The 16,845-nt window shown below is 37.4% G+C and overlaps 1 non-coding gene and 1 pseudogene across 1 annotated transcript; both read left to right on the top strand.

Annotated features, from left to right (window-relative positions):
- The first annotated feature begins 13,566 nt into the window (after positions 1 to 13,566).
- On the top strand, positions 13,567 to 13,724 carry LOC144238880 (U1 spliceosomal RNA). Its single transcript, XR_013337244.1, has one exon. It is a non-coding gene; the product is annotated as a U1 spliceosomal RNA (small nuclear RNA).
- Positions 13,725 to 13,965: 241 nt separating this feature from the next.
- Positions 13,966 to 14,840, top strand: LOC144238874 (large ribosomal subunit protein uL18 pseudogene; annotated as a pseudogene).
- Positions 14,841 to 16,845: the final 2,005 nt, after the last annotated feature.

The following is a 16,845-nucleotide window of genomic DNA, read 5'->3' as shown; positions in this document are numbered from 1 at the left end:
GTGTAGTAAGTTCTCAGTAAATGTTTTCTATTATTATACTATATCCTAGCCGCCATTCTTAAAGGGAAGGAAGGAAAGGAGAAAAGGAGGGAGGGACGAAGGGAGGGAAGAAGGGACAGAAGAAAGGAAAATAGGGAGAATGAAAGAAAATCAGTCAATACGCTAGGTGTCAGCATTGTGCTGCAAATAGTCCTGTACACAAAATGCCTATTCTGATTTTGTTTAGAGAGTGTCCAGGTTGAACTGGCTTGGAATAGAAAGGTACTTAAGCAGATCTGGGAAATCTGGAATCTTAAGACAGCAGAAAAAGGGTATAACAATGTTCTGGCCTAGGCCACTATGCATCAATTATTATTATTTTTTTTTTTTTGCATCAATTATTTTTCAAACTGGCAAACTGTTGAAAATAACAGCTGCCTACCTCATTAGATTCCTGCTATCTCCGTAAACTCAGTGTATTAGAAATTAAGAACAAACTCTTCTTTGTCTGTTATGCTGACATTTTTATCATGTCTAGGCTTTAAGTCTTGGAGTCATCAAGGAACTTGTGATTGAATCATACCTTTACTACTTCTTAGTCAATTGTATAATAATGATAACAGTTTTAGTTACTACACAGGGACATCCGAATGATTATGAAAAATAAATGTATTTAAAACAGACTTACTGGGGCGCCCAGGTGGCTTAGTCGGTTGGGCGTCCGACTNCTGAAATGTAAGGCATTATTATTCTATGTATTTAGCAACCAGTAAGAAACACAAGTAGAGATGGGGGAAGAATTGACCCAGACTTCATTTTTTTAATTGAGATATAATTGGCATACAACATTGTGTAAGTTTAAGGTGTACAGTGTAATGACTTGATACATTTATATGCAATATGATTACCACCATAGCCTTAGCTAACATCTCCAGCATGTCACAGAATTATAATTTTTTTTTCTGTGTGTGTCTGTGTGTGTGTGCGTGCGTGTGTGTGTCTGGTGACAACATTTAAGATCTGGTCTCTTAGCAACTTTTTTTTTTTAATTTGAATTCAAGTTAATATACAGTGTAGTCTTGGCTTCAGGAGTAGAACCCAGTGATTCATCTCTTATGTATGACACCCAGTGCTCGTGCCAGAAGGTTCCCTTTTTAATGCCTATCACCCATTTAACCCATTCCCCTACCCGCCACCCTTCCAAAAACCCTTAGTTTGTTCTCAGTATTTAAGAAAATCTTATGGTTTGCTTCTCTCTGTGTTTTAATCTTCTTTTTCCTTCCTTCCCCTATTACGTTTCTCGAATTCCACATATGAGTGCAATCGTATGATATCTGTCTTTCTCTGACTGATTTTGCTTAGCATAATACCCTCTGGTTCCATCCATGTAGCTGCAATGGCAAGATTTCATTCTTTTTTATCACCAAGTAGTATTCCATTATGTGTGCGCACATTTGCGTGTGTGTATACATGCACACGCGCATGTGTGTATACACACACACACACACCCCACATCTTCTTTATCCATACATCAGTCAATGTACATTTGAGCTCTTTCCTCAATTTGGCTATTGTTGATAGTGCTGCTATAAACATTGGGGTGCATGTGCCCCTTTGAATCAGCATTTTTGTATCCCTTGGATAAATAGTGCAATTTCTGGCTTGCAGGGTCATTTTATTATTAATTTTTTGAGGAACCTCCATACTGTTTCCCAGAGTGGCTGCACCAGTTTGCATTCCCACCAATAGTGCAAGAGGGTTCCCCTTTCTCTGAACCCTCACCAACATCTATTGTTTCCTGAGTTGTTGATTTTAGCCATTCGGACAGGTTTCAGGTAGTATCTCATTGTGGTTTTGATTTGTATTTCCCTGATGATGAGTGATGTTGAGCATTTTTTCGTGTGTCTGTTAGCCATCTGGATGTCTTCTTTGGAAAAATGTCTGTTGCTGTGTTTTACCCATTTCTTCACTGGAATATTTGTTTTTTGGGTGTTGAATTTGATAAGTTGTTTATAGATTTTGGATACTAACCCATTTTCTGATATGTCATTTGCAAGTATCTTCTCCCATTTCATCGGTTGCCTTTTAGTTTTGTTGATTGGTTTCTTCACTGTGCAGAAGCTTTTTATCCTGAGAGGTCCCAATAGTTCATTTTTGTTTTTATTTTCCTTGCCTCCAGAAACATGTCAAGTAAGAAGTTGCTGTGGCCTAGGTCAAAAAGGTTTTTGCCCATTTTCTCCTGTAGGATATCGATGGTTTCCCCTCTGTCACATTTAGGTCTTTCATCCATTTTGAATTTATTTTTGTGTATGGTGTAAGAAAGTGGTTCAATTTCATTCTTCTGCATGTTGCTGTCCAGTTCTCCAGCACCATTTGTTGAAGAGACTGCCTTTCTTCACTGGATACCCTTTGCTATTTTGTTGAACATTAGTTGGCCATATACTTGTGGGTCTATTTCTGGGTTCTCTGTTCTATTCCATTGATCTGTGTGTCTGTTTTTGTGCCAATACCATCGTGTCTTGATGATTACAGCTTTGGTAAAAGATCTATCTGCTGATGACACATCCCCAAAGGCAAGGGAATCAAGAGCAAAAATGAACTATTGGGACCTAGTCAGGATAAAAAGCTTCTGCACGGCAAAGGAAACAATCAATAAAACTAATAGGCAACTGACGGAATAGGAAAAGATAGTTGCAAATGACATATCAGATAAAGGGTTAGTATCCAAAATCTATAAGGAACTCACCAAACTCCACACCTGAAAAACAAATAATCCAGTGAAGAAATGTGCAGAAGACATCAACAGACACTTCTCCAAAGAGGACACTCCAGATGGCCAACAGACACATGAAACAATGCTCAGCATCACTCATCATGAGGGATATACAAATCAAAGCCACACTGAGATACCACCTCACGCCAGTCAGAGTGGCTAAAATGAATAAATCAGGAGACTCTAGTTGCTGGCAAGGATGTAGAGAAATGGGCACCCTCCTACAATGTTGGTGGGAATGTAACCTGGCGCAGCCCCTCTGGAAAACAGTGTAGAGGTTCCTCAAAAAATTAACAATAGAACTCCCCTATGATCCAGCAGTAGCACTGCTAGGAATTTACCCAAGGGATACAGGAGTGCTGATGCATAGGGGCACATGTACCCTAATGTTCATAGCAGCACTCTCAGCAATAGCCGAAACATGGAAAAAGCCTCAGTGTCCATTAACTGATGAATGGATCAAGAAGATGTGGTATATTTATACAATGCAATACTACCTGGCAATGAGAAAGAATGAAATCTGGCCATTTGTGGCAACATGGATGGATCTTGAGGGTGTTATGCTGAGCAAAATAAGTCAGGCAGAGAAGGACAGATACCGTATGTTTGCACATATAGGAGGATTAGGAGGAACTTAACGGAGGACCACGGGGGAAGAGAAGTGAAAAAACAGTTGGGGAGAGGGAGGGAGGCAAACCATGAGAGACTCTTGAATGCTGAGAACAAACTGAGGGCTGATAGGGGTGGAGGAGAGGGGAAGGGGGGTGATGGGCATGGAGGAGGGCACTTGTTGGGATGAGCACTGGGTGTTATACGGAAACCAACTTGACAATAAACTAAGAAAAAAAAAAGGCTGATTCAAAGAAAAAAAAGATCTGCTGAAAACTATAGAAAAGTTATGAAAGAATTTGAAGAAACACAAAGAAATGGAAAAACATTCCACGCTCATGCATTGGAAGAAAAGCTATCGTTAAAATGTCAATACCACCCAAAGCAATCTATGCGTTTAGTGCAATCCCTACCAATATAACACCAACATTCTTCACAGAGCTAGAACAAACAATCGTAAAATTTGTATGGAATCAAAAAAAGACCCTGAAGAACCAAAGTGATGTTGAAAAAGAAAACCAAAGCTGGAGGCATCACAATTCCGGACCTTAACCCATAGTCTCTTAGCAGCTTTGGAGAATATAGTACGGTGTTGATGATGATAATTACAGGGCCTTACTTTAAATCTCCAGAACTCAGTCCTCTTCTAACTGACAATTTGTATTCTTTGACCAATATATCCCCCATTCCCCTACCGCACAGCCACTGTCAGCCACCAGTCTATTCTGTTTCTACAAGTTTGGTTTCTTTACGTTTCACATGTAAGTGATACCTTACAGTATTTGCATTTCTCTGTCTAACTTACTTAGCTTAATGCACTCAAGGTCCATCCATGTTGTAGCAAATGACAGCATTTCCTTTTTTATGCTGAATAGTGTGTGTTTGAAATCACATTCTTAAAAAATCCACTCATCCATAAATGGACATTTAGGTTGTTTCTATATCTTGGCTATTTTCAATAATGCGACAGTGAACGTGGGAGTGCAGATAGCTTCTCAATATCCTGCTCTTCCCCCATTTGATATATACCCAGAAGTGGGATTGCTGAGTCATACAGCAGTTCTGTTTTTTAATTTCCTGATTATATAAATCAGGAATACCTCCTGTATTGTTTCTGTATAAATACCTCCGTATTGTTTCTGTAATGATTGCCCCTATTAACATTACCATCAACAGTACACAAATGTTCTCTTCCGTCCACATCCTCACCAACACTTGTTATTTCTTGTCTTTTTGATGATATCTATTCTAACAGTTGTGAGGTGATAACTCATTGTGGTTTTGATGTGCATTTCCCTGATGATTAGTGATACTGAGCATGTTTTCATGTATCCATTGGCCATTTGTGTGTTTTCTTTGGAGAATGTCTACTCAGTTCCTCAGCCCATTTTTTAATTGGATTTTTTTTGTTGTTGTTACTGAGCTGTATAAGTTCTGCATATTAAACCGTTATCTGATATATGGTTTGTAGAACTTTTCTCTCATTCTGTAGATTGCTTTTTCATTTTATTGATTATGTCTTTTGCAATACAGAAGCTTGATTATAGAGTATGGTCCTTTTAGAGGGCTGTGGAATTTAATTTCCTAGTATTTTGCTCAGGATTTTTCCATCTGTGTTGATCAGTCTTATTGGCCTGTAGTTTTCTTTGATTTCTTTTCTCTTGTTTCCTTTCCTTCCCTTTTCTTTTTTATGTTTTTTACAGTACCTTCTTCTGGCTTTAAGGGTAATACTGGCCTCATAAAATGAATTTGGGACTGCTCTCTCTGTTTCAGCTTTTAAAAAGTGCTAGGGGAGAATTGTCATTAATTCTTCTTTAAGTGTTTGGTAGATTCACCAGTGAAATCATCAGCTCTTGGGCTTTTCTCTGGTGGAAAGTTTTTTCTTACCAGCTCATCTACCTTGCCCATCTTGGTCTGTTTGGATTTTCTGTTTCTTCATGATTAAGTTTTGGTAGGTTGTATATTTCTAGGAATTTGTCCATTTCTTCTAGGTTATCCCTTTTGTTGGCATATAATTGTTCATAATTGTTTTCTACTATCATATGTATTTCTGTGGTATCAGTATCAATTTTGTTTATATTTTAAATACAGTTTTTAGTTTATCTTTTCTATTGTTTTTCATGTCTCTATTTTATTTATTTTTGGTTTGATGTCTTTGTTATTTACTTCCTTCTGCTAACTTTGGGCTTATTTTTGGATCTAGCGCCTTCAAGTATAAAGTTAGATTGTTTATGTGGAGGGGCACCTGGATGGCTCAGTCAGTTAAGCGTCCTACTTCAGCTCAGGTCATGATCTCACGGTTTGTGGGTTCGAGCCCCACATCAGGCTCTGTGCTGACGGCTAGCTCAGAACCTGGAGACTGCTTCAGATTCTTTGTCTCCCTCTCTCTCTGACTCTCCACTGTTCACGCTGCCTCTCTCTCTCTCAGAAATAAATAAAACATTTAAAAAATTTTTTTAAAAAGATTGTTTATGTGGAATATTTCTTTTTCTTAATATATCACTATCAGTTATCACTATAAACTTCCCTCTATGAACCGCTTTTGCAGTGTTCTATAGTTTTCTTATGTTGTAGTTCCATTTTCATTTGTTTGAAAATGTTTTGATTTACTTTTTGATTTCATCTTTGACCCATTGGTTGTTCAGGAGTGTGTTTTTAGTTTCTGTATGTTTGTAAATTTTCTAGCTTTCCTCTTGTTGATTTCTAGTTTCATACCATTGTGGTTGGAATTAATGTTTGATGTGATTTAAATCTTAAATTTGCTTAGCCTTAAATTTTGTGGCCTATGATGTAATCTATCCTGGAGAATATTCCATATGCAGTGAGGAAGAATAGGTATTCTGTTGCTATTGGATGGAATATCTGGGTATGTCTGTCAGGTTCATTTGGTCTAAAGTATGGCTCATGTCCATTTCCCTGTTGATTTTCCTGTCTGGATGATCTATACATTGCTGAAAGTGGAGTATTGAAGTCTTCTATTATTGTTGTTTTCTTTTTCTCCCTTCACATCTGTTAGTATTTGCTTAATATATTTAAGTGTTCTGACATTGGGTGCATATATATATATAATTGTTACATATTCTAGATGAGTTAATACTTTTATCATACCTTATTTGTCTCTTGTTACCATTTTTGGCTTAAAATCTATTTTGTCAGATACAAATATAGCTATCTCTGCTTTCTTTTGGTTTCCACTTGCATGGAATATCTTTTTCCTTCCCTTGACTTTGAACCTATGTGTGTCCTTAAAGCTGAAGTGAGTTTCTTGTAAGCAGCATATAGTTGGGTCTTGTTTTTTTTTTTTTTAATTAAAACATTTTTTTTATTCAGCCAGCCAGACTTTGCCTTTTTAAAAAATGTTTGTTTATTTTGAAGAGAGAAAGAGAGTGCGGGTATGTGCACACGTTAGGGAGGAGCAGAGAGAGAGGCAGACACAGGATGTGAAGAGGACTTTCTGCTGACAGCAAAGAGCCTGATTTTTTTAAAAAAAAATTATTTTATTATTATTTTTTTTTTTTACAAATAGTTTATTGTCAAGTTGGTTTCCATATAACACCCAGTGCTCATCCCCACAAGTGCCTTCCTCCATGCCCATCTGCCCCCTCTGCAAAGAGCCTGATATGTGGCTTGAACTCACAAACCATGAGATCATGACCTGAGCTGAAGTTGGATGCTTAATTGACTGAGCCACCCAGGTACCCTAGCTTTTGCCTTTTGATTGCATTATTCAGTCCTTTTACATTTATTGTAATAATTGATATGTAAGTACTTACTAATTCCATCTTATTAATTCCTTTTCTGGCTGTTTTATAGTTCCATTGTTCCCTGTTTTCCTCTTTTGCTGCCTATCCTTGTGAATTAGTGATTTTCCATGGTGTTATGTTCTAATTCCTTTGTATTTATCTTTTGTGAATGTATTGTTGGTTTTTACTTTTTGGTTACTATGAGGTTTACATAAAGCATAGAACGGTTCATTTTATGCCAATGGCAACTTAACTGCAATCTCATACTCAAACTTGAAACTTCTGCTCTACTATTATGTTTTTGAAGTCACAATTTACATCCTTTTATATTGTGCATTTATTAACAAGCTATAGTAGCTATAGTTATTTTTACTACTGTTTACTTTTCATCTTTTTTCCTTAAAGATTTTTTTTTAATATTTATTCCTTTTTTGAGAGAGGGTGGGGGAGGGGCAGAGAGAGAGGGAGACAGAATCTGAAACAGACTCCAGGCTCTGAGCTGTCAGCACAGAGCCCGACACAGGACTTGAACTCAAGAACTATGAGATTATGACCTGAGCTGAAGTTGGACGCTTAACCAACTGAGCCACCCAGGTGCCCCTCATTTAACCTTTATACTGTAGTTAAGTGCTGTTTAGAAAAGTCTTTATTTCTCTTTCAGTTCTGAAAAATAATTTTAGAGAATATAGAGTATTCTTGGTTGGCTTTTTTTTTTCTTTAAGCACTTTAATTATTCCACTCTCTCTTGGCCTGTACAGTTTCTGCTGTGAAATTTTCTGATAGCCTAGTGGGGGTTCCTATAGCTTAATATCTGTTTTTCTCTTGCTGCTGTTAGAGTTCTCTCTCTGAGTTTGCATTTTGAACAGTTTCATTGTAATGTGTTTAGAGAAGACTGTTTGGAATTGAAATGGGGTGGTCTATTAGGAAGGAAGGAAGCAAGCAAGCAAGCAAGCAAGGAAGCACTTCATTCACTATCTGTAACCTTCAGTAATGAGATAACTAGTTTCTGGCGGCAGAGGAAATGGGAAAGACATCTGTATCATCATCAATCCTCTTCCTTTCCTAGCCAGTGATCTCAGAGCTCCAGAGGAAATGAAAAACAGTCACTCTCAAAAAGGCAAGGTATTTAGATCATCCAATTACTTGGCACAAGACTGGAATCGTTAAGTAGCTGAAATAAATTAAGATGTAAGGTTTAAAGTTGTTAACCCTCCTAATAGAAAATTATGTGTTCAGAACTTTCACTCCTTCTGTAAATCTTTTAAAGTAAGAGTAGAAGTGGTGGAGATTACACAATAATATAAGAAATTAGATTGGCATGAGTTCAGTAAGTGACAGAATTGAATTCAAACCAGGTCCCCTGATTCCAGACCCTATGCTTATATACCGTGTTACTTGAGTGACATAACCAGTAGTAGTAGCTGCTCTATTAATGCTTATTCAGTGGACTCAGTGCATCTAGGGAACTGAAAAGCAGTGTCAGAAAGATAATATTAATCTGCATAATCTCCTTTTTTTGGTGGTTATAATTTGGCTACATTTATGAAAATCTTCTTGGCCAAGGACAAGACTAGACCTCTGTTGCTCAACTAAATAGACAACTAAGACTACTTCCCACTACTTTTCTTGTGGCTTAAAATTTCCCCTTGAAAGATTTCATTCAGCTGTCCTTAACTTTTTTTAAAGTTTATTTATTTTGAGAGAGAGAAAGAGAGAGAGCGTGCACACATGAGCAAGGGAGGGGCAGAGAGCAAGGGAGAGAGAGAATCCGAAACAGGCTCCATGCTGTCAGCGTGGAGTCCAACACAGGGCTTGATCCCATCAACCATAAAATCTTGACCTGAGCCAGAATCAAGAATTGGACACTTAACCAGTTGAGCCACCCAGATGCCCCAGCTGTCCTTAATTTTTAATATTGAGACAAGTTCTGAGAGCAGAGGAAATGGGAAATAGAGTAAATATTAAAAACTTGAAAGAAATTGCATGAAGTCATTGGACTATGTGTGTGTGTGAAGTGCAGGTATATATATAAACAAACATCTATATGCATATATATACATATACAAACACAACCCCCATGGGAAACATTAAAAATTATTTTTATTTTTTATTTTTACTTAAAAAATTAATTCTAGTATAATTAATGTACAATATTAGTTTCAAGTATACAATTCTGTATCACATTCAACAATCCTATACATTATTCAGTGCTCATCACAATAGAGCTACTCTTAATCCCCTTCACTTATTTCACTCATACCCCCCACCCCCACCTCTGGTAACTATCAGCTCTCTGTAGTTAGAAGTCTGTGTTGTGTCTCCTTTTTGTTCACTTACTTTATTTCTTAAATTCCATATATGGGTGAAATCATATGGTATTTGTCTTTCTCTGACTTATTTGGCTTAACATTCTCTCTAAATCCATTCATGTTGCATCCATGCAAATGGCAAGAATGAATTTAATTTTTTATGGCAGTGTAATATTCCTGTGTGTGTGTGTGTGTGTGTGTTACCACATCTTCTTTATCCATCTCTTGATGGATGTTTGGATTGCTTTTACAATTTGGCTATTGCAAATAATGCTGCAGGAAACAGGGGTGCCTATATCTTTTCAAATTAGTGTTTTCCTATTCTTTGGACAAGTACCCAGTTGTAGAATTCCTGGATCAAGTGGTAATTCTGTTTTTTAATTTTTTGAGGAAACTCCATACTTTTTTCCACAGTGGCTGCGTCAGTTTGCATTCCTCCCATGGGAAACTTTAATTGCTAATGTTAGTGGTAGCAGTAGCTATACATTATGATAAAGGTGATAACATCAGGGGTGCCTGGGTGGCTCAGTCAGTTAAGCATCCAGCTCTTGATTTTTGGCTCAGGTCATGATCTCGTGGTTTGTGAGTTTGAGCCCCGTGTCAGGCTCTGCACTGACAGTTTGGAGCCTGCTTATGATTCTTTCTCTCCCTCTCTCTCTGTCTCTGTCTCCCTCCCCCTAACACTCCCCCACTTATGCTCTCTCTCAAAATAAATAAATTTTTAAAATGTAAAGATGATAACATCACAAGATGTCAATTTCAATAGAATCTACTCAATGAGTCCATACTATAATCATAGGTTATAGACTAGTGTGTGAATTTTAAATGTAAATTTTTAATAATAACACAATACCATAATAATATGTAAACCATCACAGTATTTAAGTATTGCCTATTAAATGATGCATTAATACTTGTTTGGATTGAACACTGAGCTAGTTTTTTCTTAGCATACTTATAAAAGACCGCATATTACTTAACCAATTTAAATAGGAAATCAGGGGCATCTGTCTGGTTTAATTGGTGGAGTGTGTGACTCTTGATCTGGAGGTTGTGAGTTTGAGCCCACACTGGGTATACAGATTACTTAAAAATAAAACCTTAAAAATTTTTTTAAATAAGAAATCATAAATCATTTTACTTCAGAGATTGCCATATAGTACCCAGCAAAATGGCTTAAACACTGAGTGAAGGACAGCATAGAGTGGTGGTTGGGAGAACACAGCTCTTAGATTTAAGCTAAGGTAAAACCCATCTTCACACACTTACTAGCTGTGTGATCACAGACAAGTCTTAAGTGCCTCACCTGTAAACTGGTTTAATAATAGCACCTACCTTATAGAATAGTGAGACTTAATAAGTTAGTTAATAAAGATGTAAAGTGCTTAGAATGATCCTGACACTTAGTAAGAACTAAAGTGGTGTTATGCTAATTTTATTAATATAAAAAAATGTTGAATTTGATCAGTCTTTTGCAGATAGGATTGGTTGATTTTAAAATAGGTCAGGTGTGTACTAATGTGAAAACGGTGCTATTATGGTGAGCTCAAGGTTGAGGGGATTTTTTCTCCATGTCTAACTTGTAGGCATATTTACTTACTGGAAGCAGGGATAGATAAGAATATTTTAAATTAACAGGGATGTCTAATTCTCAATTTTTCTTGACTGTGTCACATAGGGTTCAACTCCTCTCTATTGTGCCATACCCTCAACCTTGAATCAGTAGTGTTCCAGAAAGAAAGGAGATTAAGAAGGGTCCATCAGCTTGATATAAGGAAGAAAGTGAAATTCAGAATAGATATCAAGAATTTATTGGAAGTAGGAACTCAACTGAAATGTAGCCCCCATGCCTGGGTGGTGCAGTCCGTTGAGCTTCTGACTTTGGCTCAGGTCATGATCTCGTGGTCTGTGGGTTCAAGCCCCACACTGGACTCTGTGCTGACAGCTCAGAGCCTGGAACCTGCTTCAGATTCTATGTCTCCCTCTCTCTCTGCCCCTCCCCCACTCATGCTCTGTCTATGTCTCTGTCTCTCTCTTTCTCAAAAATAAACCTTAAAAAAAAATGTAGCTTCCACCAGGCACCCAGACATATTAGAAAGGATACCAGATTTCAAGGTTTGAGCTAATTTGCTTAAATCTTGGAAGACAAGATAAGTTGAGCAAGTGCAAGTGTTGGAGGCTTTCAAGCAGCTGATACATGATATAATACCATAATTCTCTGTCATTTAAAGTGTTCTTTTGCAAAGAGTATCTTTGAGCACTAGGTTTGTTTCTCCTCACCAATAAGAGTTTCATGATGAATTAAATTTGGTAAGTGGGTACTTCCCACTCCCTCACCTTGAAGATCTGCATTTACTAGCATGTTATAACTCTGGGAAGTTGAGAGTGAAGGTTAAGATTATGTAATTGCCTTCCATGGAGCCCAAAAGCACCAAAGGAACACAGTCTAGTTTCCAACTACTTCCTAGATTTTTCTATCTTGATTTCAAAAAAGACATTGCCAAACTATGTCCATTATGAAGTGAATTTACCCACTTGTCACCATTTTGGTTAATAAGATTACCACCACATGTCATCTCAGAACTCTCAATTATCTTTCATTTTTGACCATTAGCTCTCCTTCACACCTACCACACACACATAATAGAATTATTTCATCATCAGATCTTGTTTTTTTTTTTTAATATTTTTATTTATTTCTAGGAGAGAGAGAGAGACAGCATGAGCAGGGGAGGGTCAGAGGGAGAGGGAGACACAGACTCTGAAACAGGCTCCAGGCTCTGAGCTGGCAGCACAGAGCCCGATGCGGGGCCCGAACCCACGAACCGCGAGATCATGACCTAAGCGAAAGTCGGACGCTTAACCGACTAAGCCACCCAGGCGCCCCAATCATCAGATCTTGTTGATGCTTGTAAAACATGTATCCCTTGCTACATGCCAGACTTCTTATAATTTTACTGTATATTGGATATTTAAGATACATTGAATCTTCATAACAGGAAATTGTATTTCCATATACCAGCAACAAATAACTGGAGATTGAAACTAAAGTATCATTTATAATAGCATAAAAATGATAATTTAGGGATAAATCTGACCAAATGTGTGAAAGACCTGTACACTGGAAATTACTAAATATTGCTGACAGAAGTAAAGAAAATGTCAATAAGTGGTGGGATATACCTGTACATGGTCTGGAAGGCTCAATATTGTTAAGATGTCAGTTCTCTACAAACTGATCTATACATGCAGTACAATACCAATCAAAATCTCAGCAGACTGTTTTGGGTCAAAATTGGCAAGCTGATTCTAACATTCATATGGGTTAAAATAACCTTAAAATAGAAGAAAGTTGGAGGGGTACCATACTTGATTTTAAACATGATTATTAAACTATAGCCACCACAACAATGTGGTATTGGCATGGAAATAGTTACATCAAAGGAACAGAATAGAGAGTTCTGAAGCAGACCCACACATTACAGACAATTGATTTTTTTTTTTACACCAGAGCAAAGGCAATGCAGAAAGGATAGGCAGCCTTTTCAACAAATAGTGTGGACATAATTGGATATCTATTTTTTTTAAGATTTTTTAAAACTAATGTCTACACTTGACATGGTGCTTGAACCCACAACCTTGAGATCAAAAGTGACATGGTATATGAACTGAGCCAGCCAGGCACACATGGATATCTATATTTAAAAAAAAAAAAACTTGGGTCCGTACTGCACACCACATATAAAAACTAATTCAAAATGGATCAAATGCCTAAATGTAAAACCTAAAATCTATGTTTCTAGAAGAAAGCATGGTAGAAAGTCTTTGTGAACTCAAAGTAGGCAATACTTCTTAGAAAACATATCAAAATCACAATAAATAAAAGGCAAATTGACAAATTATACTTCTTCAAAATCTAAAACTTCTGTTCTTCAGAAGACATGTTAGGAGAGAATGAAAAGAACAAGCCACAGACTGGGAAGAAATCTTTGGGAAGCATATATTTGATAAAGGACTTGATTCCAGAATATATAAAGAACACTCAAAACTCAGTAATAAGAAAATCCAATAAAAATAGAGAAGAGATTTGAATATACCTCACCAAAGAAAATCTGTAGATGGCAAGTAATTACATGAAAATATGCCTAATACAATACTTACCTGGCAGGGGAGATACCATGATCACGAAGGTGGTTTTCCCAGGGCAAGGTTCATCTATTGCACTCTGCATGTGCTGACCCCTGCGATTTCCCCAAATGTGGGAAACTCGAGTGCATAATATGTGGTAGTGGGGGACTGCATTTTTACTTATTGGGAAGTGCAAATTAAAAACTATGCAATACCACTGCATAACTGTCAGAATGACTAAAGTTTAAAAGATTGACCACACCAAGTGTTGGAGAGGATGTGGAGAAACTAGAACTCTCACATACTACTAGTGGGGATGTAAAATGGTATAAACACTTTGGAAAACAGTTGGGTAGTTACTTAAAAATGTTAAATATACAGCTGAGCCTGCTGGTCTGTGGTGAACAGTGGACACTGGTCTCTGTTCCACAGGATGGAGTTTGTTAAAGTTATCAAGAATAAGGCTTGCTTCAAGAGATACCAAGTGAAATTTAGAAGAAGCCAAGAGGATAAAACTGATTACTATGCCCAGAAACTGTTGGTAATTCAGGATAAAAATAAATACAACACACCTAAATACAGGATGCTAGTTTGTGTAACCAACAGAGATATCATTTGTCAGATCGCTTTTGCCTATATAGAAGGAGACATGATAGTGTGTGCAGCTTGTGCTGAAGGAACTCCCAAAGTATGGTGTGAAGGTTGGCCTGACAAATTATGCTGCAGTCTATTGTACTGGCCTGCTGCTGGCCCGCAGTTTTCTCAATATGCTTGGCATGGATAAGATCTATGAAGGCCAAGTAGAAGTGACCGGAGATGAATACAATGTGGAAAACATTGATGGTCAACCTGGTGCCTTCACCTGCTATTTGGGTGCAGGGCTTGCCAGAAGTACTACTGGAGATAAAGTTTTTGTGGATGGAGGCTTGTCTATTCCTCACAGTACCACACAATTTCCTGGTTATGATTCAGAAAGCAAGGAACTCAATGCAGAAGCACATCACGTGTCAAAACGTTGCAGATTATATGTGGTACCTAATGGAAGAAGATAAAGATGCTTATAAGAATAAGTTCTCTCAATCCATAAAGAACATTGTTACTCCAGACATGATGAAGGAGATGTATAAGAAAGCTCATGTTGCTATATGAGAGAATCCAGTCTATGAGAGGAAGCCCAAGAAAAATGTTAAAAATAAGAAGTAGAATTGTCCCAAAATGTCTCTTGCCCAGAAGAAAGATCAGGTAGCTCAGAAGAAGGCAGGCTTCCTTAGAGTTCAGGAGCAGGCTGCAGAGAGTTAAAAAACCAAACCACAAGTTCCTATGAAGATTTTTCAGATAAAGGCAATAATAAAATTATTCACCAAGCAGCAAAAAAAAAAAAAAGAAAAGAAAAGAAAAGAAAAAGGCTAAGTATACATCTATTACATGACCCAACCGTTCCGTTCCAAGATTTTTATTTACCCAAGATTAAAGGATGGGCACCTGAGTGGCTCAGTTGGTTGAGCGTCTCTTAATTTCATCTCAGGTCATGATCCCAGGGTTCATGAGACTGGAATTTTCTCTCTTTCTCTCTCTCAAATAAATAAACAAAAAAAATTTTTTTAAAGAAAATAGTCCATATAAAGATTTGCATAGAAATGTTTATAACAGCTTTATTTATAGCCCCTAAATGATAAGCAACCCAAATTTCTATCAATAGGTAAATGGATAAACACATAGTAGCATATTTATCCAGTGCCATTGTGGCATCAATAAAGGGAATGAATTGTGGATACAGTCAATCAGTATGACTCCCTAATTGTGCCAAGTGAAAAAAGCTAATCTAAAAAGAGTATACACCATATTGTCCCATCCCTATAAAACTCTAGAAAATGCTGACAAACCAATAGTGACAGCTGATTAGTTTGTTTGGGAAAGGTGAGGGGGTATGTAGGGTGGAGGAGCACAGGAAAGTGGGAAAGGAAGGGATTCCAAAGGGATCTGAAGAAATTTGGGGTCATAATCCATTGTTTATTATCTTGATTGCAGTGATGATTTCACAAGTATAAACATGTCAGAATTTAACAAATTGCACATTTAAAACATGTGCAGCTTATTTTATCTCGTTTATATCTCAATACAACTGTTTTTTTTAAAAAAAGGTGCTTCTGGGGTGCCTGGTGGCTTAGTCGGTTAAGCGTCCGACTTTCACTCAGGTCATGATCTCACGGTTCATGGGTTCGAGCCCCGCGTCGGGCTCTGTGCTGACAGCCAGCTCAGAGCCTGGAGCCTGTTTCCAATTATGTGTCTCCCTCTCTCTCTGACCCTCCCCTGCTCACGCTGTCTCTCTCTCTCTCTCCTAGAAATAAATAAAACATTAAAAATTTTTTTTTTAAAAAGGTGCTTCTAACATGCATTTATTTGAGGTATGGGTGGGTAATTCAGGTAGGCATGTCCAATTTAGTGTTGGAAAAGGGATCTGTAACTCTGGGGAGAAGATGGGGAAAAGATTTTAGGAGTAAATTGTCCCTCCCTCCCTTACCCTCATTCCTTTCCTCCTTTCTCCTTCATCCGTCCTCGATAAAGATCTGAGATGGTTAAATACTATTTATGTGAAGTTGATAGTTAAAGATTTGGGAAAGCCTGACTGGGTGTTATATGGAAACCAACTTGACAATAAACTATTTGTAAAAAAAAAAAAAAAAAAAAAAAAAAAGATTTGGGAAAGCCTGGTTCATAAAGGAAAGGGTTATTGAGGAAAGAAACTTGAGAAACACTTGAGGCATGTTTGAAGGGGTTACTGAAGAATAAGAGAAACCAGTATGATCAGAAGAATGGTGGGTACGCAGGAAAAAAATAGTAAAAGGGAATGGATGGACTACCTCCTTTGTGCTTAGTACTGTCTATTTCTGTGAATGTTGTTCTGTCTTTCTAGGGCTCAGGAACATTTCCAATGGGATAAAGAATAATCAACCACAGGGACTATGCTGGTTAATATCCTATTGTTTCTGGTGAAGTAGCATGTTGTTTTTAAAAAATCCCACAAGGCACCTGGGTTGCTCAGTTGGTTAAGCAGCCAACTTCGGCTCAGGTCATGATCTCATGGCTTGTCAGTTTGTAAACCCGCATCGGACTCTGTGCTGAAAGCTTAGGCTCTCAGCTTCAGATTCTGTGTTTTAGTCTCTCTCTGCTCCACCCCTGCTTGTACTCTTTAGCTTGTTCAACAAAGCAAGCAATGTTTGCATGGCCCCAACATCTTCTGTTTTTATTTATTTTTCAATTTTTTTTTTTTTTTTTTTTTTTTTTTTTTTTTTTTTTTTTAACA

The sequence above is a fragment of the Crocuta crocuta genome, unplaced genomic scaffold (genome assembly GCF_008692635.1).
Source record: "Crocuta crocuta isolate KB4526 unplaced genomic scaffold, BGI_CrCroc_1.0 scaffold363, whole genome shotgun sequence".
Lineage (NCBI taxonomy): Eukaryota > Metazoa > Chordata > Mammalia > Carnivora > Hyaenidae > Crocuta > Crocuta crocuta.
Note: the sequence above shows the minus strand (reverse complement) of the source record. Positions and strands in the feature narration are given on the sequence as shown.